Consider the following 11,687-nt stretch of genomic DNA (forward strand, 5'->3'; position numbering starts at 1 on the left):
AAAATGTCTCTCCTTGGAAGGCCCTCCTAGGCTTTCTGCCCTCCCCCTGGGTCCCCAAGGGGCTGCCTTACTGTGGCCAGGCCTCCCTGCCTTGAGGTCTCAGCTGGCCTGACCCCCCGAGAGGGGCCCCGCACCCACTCCCTGCTGAGCCATGTGTAGCTGGCGGTAGACTTTTTGGTCCCATCCGTTTCCTTGGAGGAAATTGGTTTCTGTGGTTGCTGAGTCTAACCACCAGGTTCCACCATTGAGTTCAGTAAATTTTCTTGTTTCCCGTCACCATGCTATCAGCTCAGCTTCCGTCTGGTCCGTAGCTTTAACATTCTTCCGTCAAGAAACTGAAGACAGCCGTGAATTGGTTTTTAGAAAGACTGAAAAGTCATGAGGCTCTTTGGGCCAAGACAAACTGATGGATGGAGATCTCGGCCTTGGGTGGTTTGGATGGCAGGGCCGGGCAGGAGTGTTCGGGGCGGGTGGTGGTGTGCCAGCAGACGGTGGTGTGGTGGTCCCCAGGGCACGGGAGCAGGTCATGTTGGGGGGCTTGGGGGAGGCATGGCTGGCCAGAGAGGTGCTGACCCCCAGCAGGCACAGTCGCCTCCCACATGTGGATGCAAGGCGGTCCCCGGCAGCATTCCTGCTTTGATGACACGGTTCCCAGCTGGAAGGGAGTCAACCCATGAAATTCTGTGCTGCCAGTCGCCAGCTCTCTGCCCACGTGCAGCAGTGACTGAACAAGCCTGTTCCAGGGCGGGTCATGGAGCCACGAGCTGTCCATGTGAAAAGTGTCAAACATGAAAACGAGGCGCACTGGCCTCTGGCTTGTGTCTCCAGCCTTTGAATTAGTAACTCACCCACCAAGAATGTGTTCCGAATGGCTGTTTTGCGTGGCAGGGACCAGTGCTGCGTGCATTCGGGCCTAGATGACTGCCAGAGAGACGAAAGCGTCTGGTGATTTGGGGAGGAAACATTTCCAGACTTAACTGAGGACCCACGTGCCTCCTCGAACTATAAAGAGCACATGTTCCTGTTGAGTGGAAGTGGGCTGACGCAGTGCCCTCGCCTTGTGTTAGCACTGGTACCCCCGAAGCTGGCTTAAAACCCAACATTCAGAAAACGAAGATCATGGCATCCAGTCCCATCACTTCATGGCAAATAGATGGGGAAGCAATGGAAACAGCAATGGACTTTATTTTCTTAGGCTCCAAAATCACTGCAGATGGTGGCTGCAGCCATGAAATTAAAAGATGCTTACTCCTTGGAAGGAAAGCTATGACCAAACTAGACAGCATATTAAAAAACAGAGAAATCACTTTGCTGACAAAGGTCCATCTAGTCAAAGCTATGGCTTTTCCAGTAGTCATGTATGGATGTGAGAGTTGGACCATAAAGAAAGCTGACTGCAAAGAATTGATGCTTTTGAGCTGTGGTGTTGGAGAAGACTCTTGAGAGTCCCTTGGACTGCAAGGAGACCAAACCAGTCCATCCTAAAGGAAATCAGCCCTGACGATTCATTGAAAGGACTGATGTTGAAGCTGAAACTCCAATACTTTGGCCACCTGATGCGAAGAGCTGACTCATTTGAAAAGACCCTGATGCTGGGAAAGATTAGGGGCAGGAGGAGAAGGGAATGACAGAGGATGAGATGGTTGGATGGCATCACCGACTTGATGCACATGAGTTTGAGCATGCTTGGGGAGTTGGTGATGGACAGGGAAGCCTGGTGTGCTGCAGCCCACGCGGTTGCAAAGAGTCAGGCTCGACTGAGCGACTGAATAACGACACACCCAAAGATGGGCCCCAGGAGTAAGACGGACATTCGTGGCTCATTTGGGAAGGATCCCGGGGAGGAGTGGGGGAGGGAGGAAAGCTGAGGAGGGGTGGTTGATGGGCAGGGTCCTGTGTGGATGGTGGGCCTCAGCCCCCAGGTCCTCTGAGGAGCTCCTCACTGTTCCCTGGAGAGAGTCGGAGGCTGGGGTGTCCCTACACTGACTCCCATCTTTCACCACCCCGGCTGTAAGCCCTGGTGCTCCCGGGCTGCCCTACCTGGCACCAAGCAAGCGCCCACGGCCGGAAAGGCTCCAGGCAGAGACGCAGAGAGACCAGACACAGTGGGCCTGCGTGGGGACTGTCCCCTGCGGGGCTGGTGGAGTGTGTGTGTGTGGCACACTCTACACCCCTCCTCCCCCGAGATAAGGCAGGCACCTGGATTCGAGATGATTCTTTGACTTAAGCTGAGTCCGTCACCTCAGTAATGGAGCATCAGCCGTGTGTCGGGCAGTGTCCTGGGACTTGGGAACGGCAGGGGGCAAGAGCTCCGTGCTCTTGGAGCTCCTGTGTACGTAGCCATCCGGCATGGGGGTGGTGGGGAGGACCCAGAAAAGACAAAGTTAGGGAGGGGAGAGGCCTGGAGTGCCAGCGAGGGGAGGGTAAGGGTTAGATGAGGGGACAGGGACACGGCCAGGGTCCTCTAAGTCCACACTTGAAGCTTTCATGACAGGCAGACCTGGGGGCCATATGGGCTGTGGCCACTGGCCACAAGGACCACCACTGGAGCAGTGCATCCTGGGAAGCTCCGTGTCCTGGTCCCATCACAGGATGGAGGGTCATCAGCAGCTTCCTGCTCACCTGAAGCCAGCAGCTGGGGTCTCTCAGCCCAGAGGGCTGGCCCTGGACTTGGCCCAGGGAGGAAACTGCAGCAGCGTCCCCGTTTCTGTGGGTCACGTGCCTGCCTTGCAGACTCATCCTCATTCGCCATTTCCTGGAAGCCTCATCACCTCTGAGAGCTGGAGGGAAGCAGTGGGTCAGTGCGTGGGCAGGCAGGTGGCATTGGTGGGCTTGGTAGAGCAGTCTCCCACTGAATGGGAGTTCACGCGTCTGTGTGTGTGGACCAGTTTCCTAGGGTGTCTATAACAAAGCATCACAGACTTAGTGGCTGAAAACCACAGAGATGAAGCCTCGCATGGATCTGGAGGCCAGACGTCTGGCATCAAGTCATCTGCCAGGTCGAGCTCTCTCTGAGGCTCCCTGGGGAGATGGCGCTCCCGGCCTCCCTCTTCCTCATGGATGTTTCTGGACATCCCTGGCGTTCCTTGGCGGGTAGAGGCGCTCATCCAGTCTCTGCTTCTGTCTTCACGTCAGCCTCTCTGCTCTGCGTCCTCTCCCCTTCTCGTCCCTCATGAGAACACCTGTCACTGGATTTATGGCCTAAATGATCTCATGGATGATCTCATCTTGAAGTCCTTGACTTAATTGCATCTGCAAAGACCCTTTTGTCAAATAGGTCACACTTACAGGCAATGGGCGCGCATATCTTTTGGGGGCCACCATTCAATCCACTGTGGGGCTGCCCAGGAGGACGAGTGGTAAAGAATCCTGGCAATGCAGGAGAGGCAAGAGACCTGGGCTCGATCCCCCCAGGAAGATCCCCTGGAGGAGGAAATGGCCACCCACTCCAGTATCCCTGGGGAGAAACCCATAGACAGGACGGAGGAGCCTGGCACGCTACAGTCCATGGGGTCACAAACAGTCGGACGTGAGTGAACATCTGAGCACATACGTATTCGATTCACTGTGGCGTGCTTTGGAGACTGAGAAATTAAAAAGTTATTTTCTACTTTTAACCAATTTATATAAAAGTGGTCTCAAGGCAGCCCCAGGTGCAAACACAGAGGCCTGGAGAGGCTGCTCTGCTGGCGAGGACTGCCTGGGGCTGCCTTTCTGCTCTGCTGACGCTCCTCTGGCCGTCTCAACACATTTCCCCATCTCCACACTTGACGCCAGAGTTTTAACCGCTAAATTGTCTCCCAATTGTCAGATGGATGGTAATATTGTGAAGTAAAGAAGCAGGATTTCAAGCCCCCACTACAGCATGTGTGAACCTCGTAAACTTGGTCAAATGCGTCGTTAAACTTCTTTGCACCTTGTTTTTCCCATCTGTGAAATGGAGACGTTTTCTGCCTTACCTTCTTCATCTATGGTCAAATATGCAATAAAATCACATGGTAAAGTGTTTTAGAAATGATAAGGTAATACAAAGCATTATCTAATTAGAGACCAACTTAGGCTTTTTTCAACTGTAAAGTCCTTTTTTTTTTGGCCATGTCTTGAGGCATTCGAGATCTTAGTTCCCTGACCAGGGATCAAAACTGTGTTTCCTGCGTTGGAAGTGCATGCGAAACACTGGACCACCAGACAAGTCTTTATATCACCTGATTCTTTGAGGATTAAATAGGATAATCTGTGTGAGAATAACAATGCTTCAAAAACCATGTCACTTCTCCAGGATGATGTTTGGCTTGTAAAATTTCAGCTATTACACAGTTATATGGAAAAAAGCAGAAAATACAGATTAAGCAAAATTAAGAAAAAATTACATCAATCCGAGGAATCTGCAATTAACATTTTATAGATCTTTCCAGATTTTTCCATGTATATGAATATATAATTATTTTCTAAAACTGGATATATTTTCATAGAATTATTTTTAATGCTTACCAGAATTCTAATTAGCTCTTTATTACTGAACATTTAGATTTGATTTTTTTTCTTTTTCTTTTTGCTATAATAGTATTGATAAGAACATGATTGTAGCTAAATCTTTGTAACTGAAGGTTAATCAGGTGAAAGAACAAACTAGAAGTGGAAATACAAGGTCAAATCACTTGCACGTATGTAAGATTGTAGTAGAATACTATAAAATTTATCATGTTTCTCATTATTTTTTTTGCTTGCGCTGTGCCTCATGCCGGATCCTTAGTTCCTGCCCCAGGGATCAGATCTGTGGCCCTGCAATGGACACGCGGAGTCTTTACCCCGGGACCCAGGGAAGTCCCATGTTCACCATTCTTTTTTAAAATTATTTTTAATTGGAATATAATTGCTTTACAACATTGTACTGGTTTCTGCCATACATCAACGTGAATCAGCAATAGGCATACACATGTTCCCTCCCTCTTGAACCTCCCTTCCACCTCCCACCCCATCCCACCCCTCTAGGTTGTCCCAGAGCATCTGATCTGAGCTCCCTGTGCTATACCACCCATGCTCGCTATTCTTAAACGTGCAGGGAAGAGGAACGAAATACAGCTCACATTGTTCTCCAGCCCTCACTGCCCTCTCCAGAGCCCTCTTCAGCCTGCAAAACTGAATCTCCCCACTAAACACTAATTCCCCAGCCCCGCCGCCCCCTCACAACCACCATCTAGGTTTTGTCTCTATGAATCTGGCTACTCTAGGGACCTCACAGAAGCAGGTCACATGGGATCTATCCTTTTGTGACGGTTTATGTCACTTCGTTTTGGGCTCTAAAATCACTGCCGATGGTGACTGCAGCCATGAAATTAAAAGACGCTTACTCCTTGGAAGGAAAGTTATGACCAACCTAGACAGCATATTAAAAAGCAGAGACATTACTTTGCCAACAAAGGTCCATCTAGTCAAAGCTATGGTTTTTCCAGTGGTCATGTATGGATGTGAGAGTCGGGCTGTGAAGAAAGCTGAGCACTGAAGAAGTGATGCTTTTGAACTGTGGTGTTGGAGAAGACTCTTGAGAGTCCCTTGGACTGCAAGGAGATCCAACCAGTCTATCCTAAAGGAGATCAGTCCTGGGTGTTCATTGGAAGGACTGATGTTGAAGCTGAAACTCCAATACTTTGGCCACCTCATGCAAAGAGTTGACTCATTGGAAAAGACCCTGATGCTGGGAAAGATTGGGGGCAGGAGGAGAAGGGGACGACAGAGGACGAGATGGCTGGATGGCATCACCGACTCAATAGCCATGAGTTTGAGCAAGCTCCAAGAGTTGATGATGGATAGGGAAGCCTGGCGTGCTGCAGTCCATGGGGTCACAAAGAGTCAGACACAGCAGAAAAGTAATACTTTGCACCCTTACCATTGATGCATACAGCAGCCGTTTCCACCATCCTACGAATGCAGAGCATCCTTGCTAATTTTTTGACAGTCACATGCGAAAGGCAGCATGGGCGACCAGATGGGCCCAGAGGACAGTGCCCGCCCACCCAAGAGAATAGCCGCCTGGCTGAGACCACACCCCAGCTGGTTGGCGCTTTCTGGGGTAAAAATCCTGTTTCAGCTCATGGATTCAGTCTTCACAGCCTTCTTTCTGATATGCATGCTGAAATCTTTACAAGAGGCCAGAGAAACTCCTTGAAGTATCAGGAAGTACACTGACCAGTCCCCAAAGAAACAAACCTATGTCCCGCACAAAATCTGGAGTGAGTTAGTCAACCTTTGAGGGAGACAACAAGACTAATCAGTTGATTGCTTTTCCTTTGTTTCATTTTACAGCTTGAGTTGTGATTGCAGGGCTCTGATTTCCCAAACCTCCAAAACCTTCACAACTTGAAAGTGAGTGGTATACAACATTGTGTAACAGGAGAGAGAGCCTTTGCCTGTCCCTGGAACCCTCCCTTTCCCCCAAACCTATTAAAAAAATGAAGACCACCTCTGCCAGGACCAGCTCTTCCTTGGTGGTCAGCAGATCACGTCGGTGCTCTGAGCCCCAAACGGAGGTCCTGTTGCCATTCTGATCTCATTGTTGAGCTCTGGAAACAGGCAGTCATTTCGTGTGGTGTGGGAGTAAGTGGCTAATTAACATGAAACGAGGTTAATTGGATGAGACACATGCAAGGGGTTCTGCAGACCAGAGCTTTACCGGTGGCTTCTCCTGGCTTCGATTAGAGCTGGGCCAGTTGATTCCAAGCGTGTGGTCATTGGGTGGATTCTGCTGGATTTCTCCCCAAAGCCAGAGGGCCCTCTGGTACGTGTGCAGGGCAGAAGCTGTTCAAACTCTTTATATAATAGTATCATCCAGGGAAAGCTATGGCAAACCTAGACAGCCTATTCAGAAGCAGAGACATCACTTTGCCGACAAAGATCCCCATGGTCAAAGCTGTGGTTTTTCCTGTAGTCGTGTACAGATGTGAGAGTTGGACCATAAAGGAGGCTGAGCACTGATGAATTGATGCTTTAGAACTGTGGTGTTGGAGAAGACTTTTGAGAGTCCCTTGGATGGCAAGCAGATCAAACCAGTCCATCCTAAAGAAAATCAAGCCTGAATATTCATTGGAAGGACTGATGCTGAAGCTGAAGCTCCAATACTTTGGCCACCTGATGCGAAGAGCTGACTCACTGGAAAAGACTCTGATTCTGGGAAAGATTGAAGGCAGATAGAGAAAGAGGCGGCAGAGGATGAGATGGCTAGATGGCATCACTGACTCAATGAACCTGAATTTGAGCAAACTCCGGGAGATGGTGAAGGACAGGGAATCCTGGCAGACTGCTATCCATAGGGTTGCAAAGAGTCGGACGTGACTTAGCAACTGGACAACAACAACATCATCCAGGGAATTCTGCTCAATATTATGTGGCAGCCTGGATGGGAGGGCGCCAGGGGGAGAATGGATACATGTATATCTATGGCTGAGCCCCTTTGCTGTCCACCTGAAACTATAACAACATTGTTGATCGGCTACACTCCAATATAAAATAAAAAGTTTAAAAATCAACAACAAAACTAAACCAAACCAGTATCATTGGTACTTGTTACTTGCAGGTTCTGTGTTTGTAATTTGGCCTGTTTGCTGAAATGTATCTGTGGCCCGCAGATCGATGCCCATGTACTTTCGAGAACTTTGTGGACATGTGCAGAGCAGCCTATACTCTGAGCTGCTCTTTGCAACTCTTTCTCAGCTGAGCCCAGAGCAGGCGACACTCTGCCTTCTTGGTTCAGCTCTGACCCTGTAAATAAGTGTCCTTTTCAAGACCCACTCAGTAGTACATTTTTCATATTTTTGTGCTTTTTTGTTGATGAATTTGCTCTTTAAAATGGCCCCCAGCCTAGTACTGAAGAACTTTCTAGGCTTCTAAGGGCACAAAAGTTATGAGTGCCTTACGGGGAAAGTAAACATTAGAGAGGCTTGGCTCAGCCCCGGGTTATAGCGTGGTTGGCTGTGACTGTTCAACACTAGTGAACCAACTGCATGTATTAAGTAAGGTGTCTTTACATAGAGACACACATTAAACAAGGTCATGAATTGGTCAGTGAAATGCTGGGACCAGGAGCGTGACGACCGGACATACTCCCTGCGGACGAAAATGGACTCTGTATTTTGCCTGTGTTATCAAAAATTATCCTGTTTGGTTGAAGACTCAGAGCAAGGTTTGAGCAGTTGTTCAACCACATATGCCTTCTGGCCCTTCTAGGACTAGCTCCCAACTCCACAGTGGTCCTTGGAGCCTGCAGAGCACCCAGCCTGTTAGGTCCCAACCTGTTAACTAGTTAGATCTCGAGAGTTTAAGCAAATTATATCTGCAGAGCCCTACTTCTGAAGGAAGCTGTGTTCAGAGGTTCGGGTGGACACAGGTTTGGGGCACTATTCAACCATGCCAGCATTACGCAGAGGTCTGTCTTCCCAATGGCCTAGCCCACCCCCATTCCCGTCCGTCCCAGAGAGGGAACACCGTCAGCCTGGGGCAGCTGCAGGAGTCCGCATCCCTGATTTCCCAGCTTCGCTTTTGTGTAGGAGAGGCCATGTGACCCGGTGAAGCTTGATGTGCGGAAGGGGTTTCTGGGAAAGTTTAGGTGCTTTCCTACAAAAGGAAGCAGATGAAGTTGCTGCCATTCCCCACCACTTCCCCTTTGTTCCTGGCTGGAATGCAAATGTGATGTCTGGTTCTTCAGCAGCCACTTGTAGCCATGAAGAAACCAGCATGAGGGCAACAGCTGATTTGGTGGGATGGTGTCTGGAAGTAACAGACAGAGCCTTGTCTGTGAAGGCATCACTGAGCAGCCAAACCTGCCTCTGGAGTTCTTCTTATGTGGGAGAGTCCTGCAGCTGAGATGGTGACATTCACCCAGCTTTCCCCCTTCTTCCTGGACACACAGCTGGACTATATTTCCATCTGCCATTGCAGTTAGGTGTCGCTGTGGGGCTGGGTTCTAGCCCATGGAGAGCAGTGGAGGCTTGGGTGCCCCTCCCAGGCCTGGCCACTGGACATCCCAGCCTCTTTCTCCTCTCTGTGCTGGGGGTGCACGGTATGCCGAGGCCCAAGGTGGGGATGAAGGTGGCTGGCCCCTGAATCCCTGGAGGACCAGCCTGTCGGCAGACCAGAAACACCTGCCTTAGACAGGATGAGACCAAGAAGTCGGTCTCCAGCCCTCCAGGAGCCATTATGCACGGTGAGGTCTCTTCTCGCGGCTGGGGACCTGCTCACAGGAATGGGTTTCCAGGCCGGGGCGCTCTCTGCAGGCAGGGGCTTGCCCGGGGAGCAGACCTCCTTCCCTGTTGCTGCCATCTATCCCCACGTGGCTGTCCCTGGCCTGCCGGGCTGGGGAGCCTGCCTGTGGCCTCCCCACTCTGCCCCACCTGTGGGCCAGTCAGCTCCTTTGCTCTCCAGGAGTTGCTGTGATGCTTGGCAGTGGGGAGCTGTGGTCACCTGCCAGGCCTTGGCACTGGCCTGCCTGGAACACTGTGATGCCTTGGTGAAGCCCTTCAACCACCCTGACACCTCATCGCAGCTAGAGGCCCTCCCATGGGGGAATGGGGTGGGGGCCGTGGGGACGGTGCTCCTTCAGGGCTCAGCGCCATAAACGGGAGGCATTCCCGGTGGAGGTCATTCCTCAACCTGGAGGCAGAGGTTCCCCGAGGCCTCAGCGGCCTTCTGCTGGGCCGTGGTCTGTCCCTGAGAACTTGGCCTTTCACGTTAGCAGCAGAGGAGGTACTGCCGCCTTGAGGGGGGTAATGATGGGAGGGAGTTGACATGGAGGAGACTCCAGGCAGGTCACCCTCTGTGACTGGCGGGGAGGATGGATGGTGTTTGAGATTCAGGGAGGGGAAGCTGAGGGCCCAGCGTCACATAGCCACGAAAGGGTGGGGACAAAGGTGGGGGCCTGGTGCCCCTAACCCAGCTTGCCCCGACGTCCTCCCAGGATGATGGCTGCGGGGGTGTCCTGGGCCCCTCTGTGCCCTGCTTTCTGGGTGACCAGCAGCTTGTGGGCGGCTCCGGAGGTGGAGGTGCTCTGCCCCACCCTGGAATAAAGTCTCAGCACCAAACCAGAGGAGACAAACAGGGACTCGAGGGGAAGTGGCTTGGGAAGGCGAGCAGCCATAAATAAAGAGCAGGCTGCCCGCCCAGCTGTGTGTTCTTGCTAATAATCCCTCCAAATCCAATCAGAGCAGTTTCCCCCCATGAAACCGACCGGACAGGCTGCACCCTGGCTGTCCCCGCCCGCGTGCAGTATATCTCTTTTTCTGTTTAAAGAGCCAGCTTTCAAATGTTCTTAATAAAACGTTTATATATGTCATGCAGGGTACAAATAAATATTTTAATATGATTGGAAGAATGCAGAGAATTGTAAAAAGTTATGGACGTTTTACTTCTGATTGGCAGAGACTCAATAAACTCCAGTTTGATGGACTCTAATTTATAGGCGCGCAAAGCCAGCTCTTTGGCATTGAAGGAGGCTGTTAATGCTATAATGATGTTTAAACGCTGACAAATGAACTGCTTGGGCTGCACCTTCCACACCGAGATGGGAACTGTTGGGGCTGGAAGGTCTGTCTGCTCCCGGCTGCCCTTCCTTTACCTGGGTTGATGGGCAGGTCGAGGGATGGAGATCAACGGGGCATCAGGGGCCACTGGGTCCCTCGGGGGACGAGGTGTGGACAGTGGACACCAGAGAAAGGCTGGTGGCGCTTCTCTTTCACTCTTGCCCCTAATTACGGGCTTTCTCATTAAAATAACAAGGACCATGTCAGCTAGAATGCAGGCACATGTTTTTACTTTCCTCCACGATGGAAACCACATGTAGAAGACATCGCTTCCTTTTTTTTCCCTCCAAAATGCAAACGGGGGAGCTGGTCTTGGTCTGGGGGTCCGCCTCCCTGCTCAGCGAGGAATGGAGGCTGAGGAGGCCCTCGGTCTCCCTTGCTGGGGTGAGGCCCGGCCTTCCTGGAGGCTGGTCGGGCGGCGGCTGGCTCCTTCCACCTCCTGATGGACCACATCTGCTTAGGGGTCCAGGGCCCCCCGCTGGTGCGCTGCGCTTCCCATGGCAGGCAGTAACCCAAGCGGACCTGAGAGGTTATTTATAAACTCTGCCGAATGCCAAACGCCAGGAAGGACCCGTTCCCCCAGTTTGCAGGAACATATTTTCAGCATAACTCACCACTTTGAAGATAGGTCCAAACTTTTGTTCACATTTATTGAAAGGAAGTTGTTTTTCAAAACCCCAGTCAGCAGGCGGCCCTGAGCCAGAGCCAGGCAGCTTCTTGTGCTGGGGGCTTTGTGGCCCTGCACCCAGCGTCCCCCCAGCCTCCCCTTCCTGCATCCAGCAACCCCCCAGCCTCCTCTTCTCAGCACCCAGCGCCCCCCAGCCTCCCCTTCCTGCACCCAGCGTCCCCCCAGCCTCCCCTTCCTGCATCCAGCAACCCCCCAGCCTCCCCTTCTCAGCACCCAGCGCCCCCCCAGCCTCCCCTTCTCAGCACCCAGAGCCCCCCCAGCCTCCCTTTCCTGCATCCAGCAACCCCCCCAGCCTCCTCTTCTCAGCACCCAGCGCCCCCCAGCCTCCCCTTCCTGCATCCAGTGCCCCCCAGCCTCCCCTTCTCAGCACCCAGCATCCCCCAGCCTCCCCTTCTCAGCACCCAGCGTCCCCCCAGCCTCCCCTTCCTGCA

This window comes from Giraffa tippelskirchi, chromosome 5 (genome assembly GCF_054371585.1).
Source record: "Giraffa tippelskirchi isolate mGirTip1 chromosome 5, T2T-mGirTip1v1.2.pri, whole genome shotgun sequence".
Classification (NCBI taxonomy): Eukaryota; Metazoa; Chordata; class Mammalia; order Artiodactyla; family Giraffidae; genus Giraffa; species Giraffa tippelskirchi.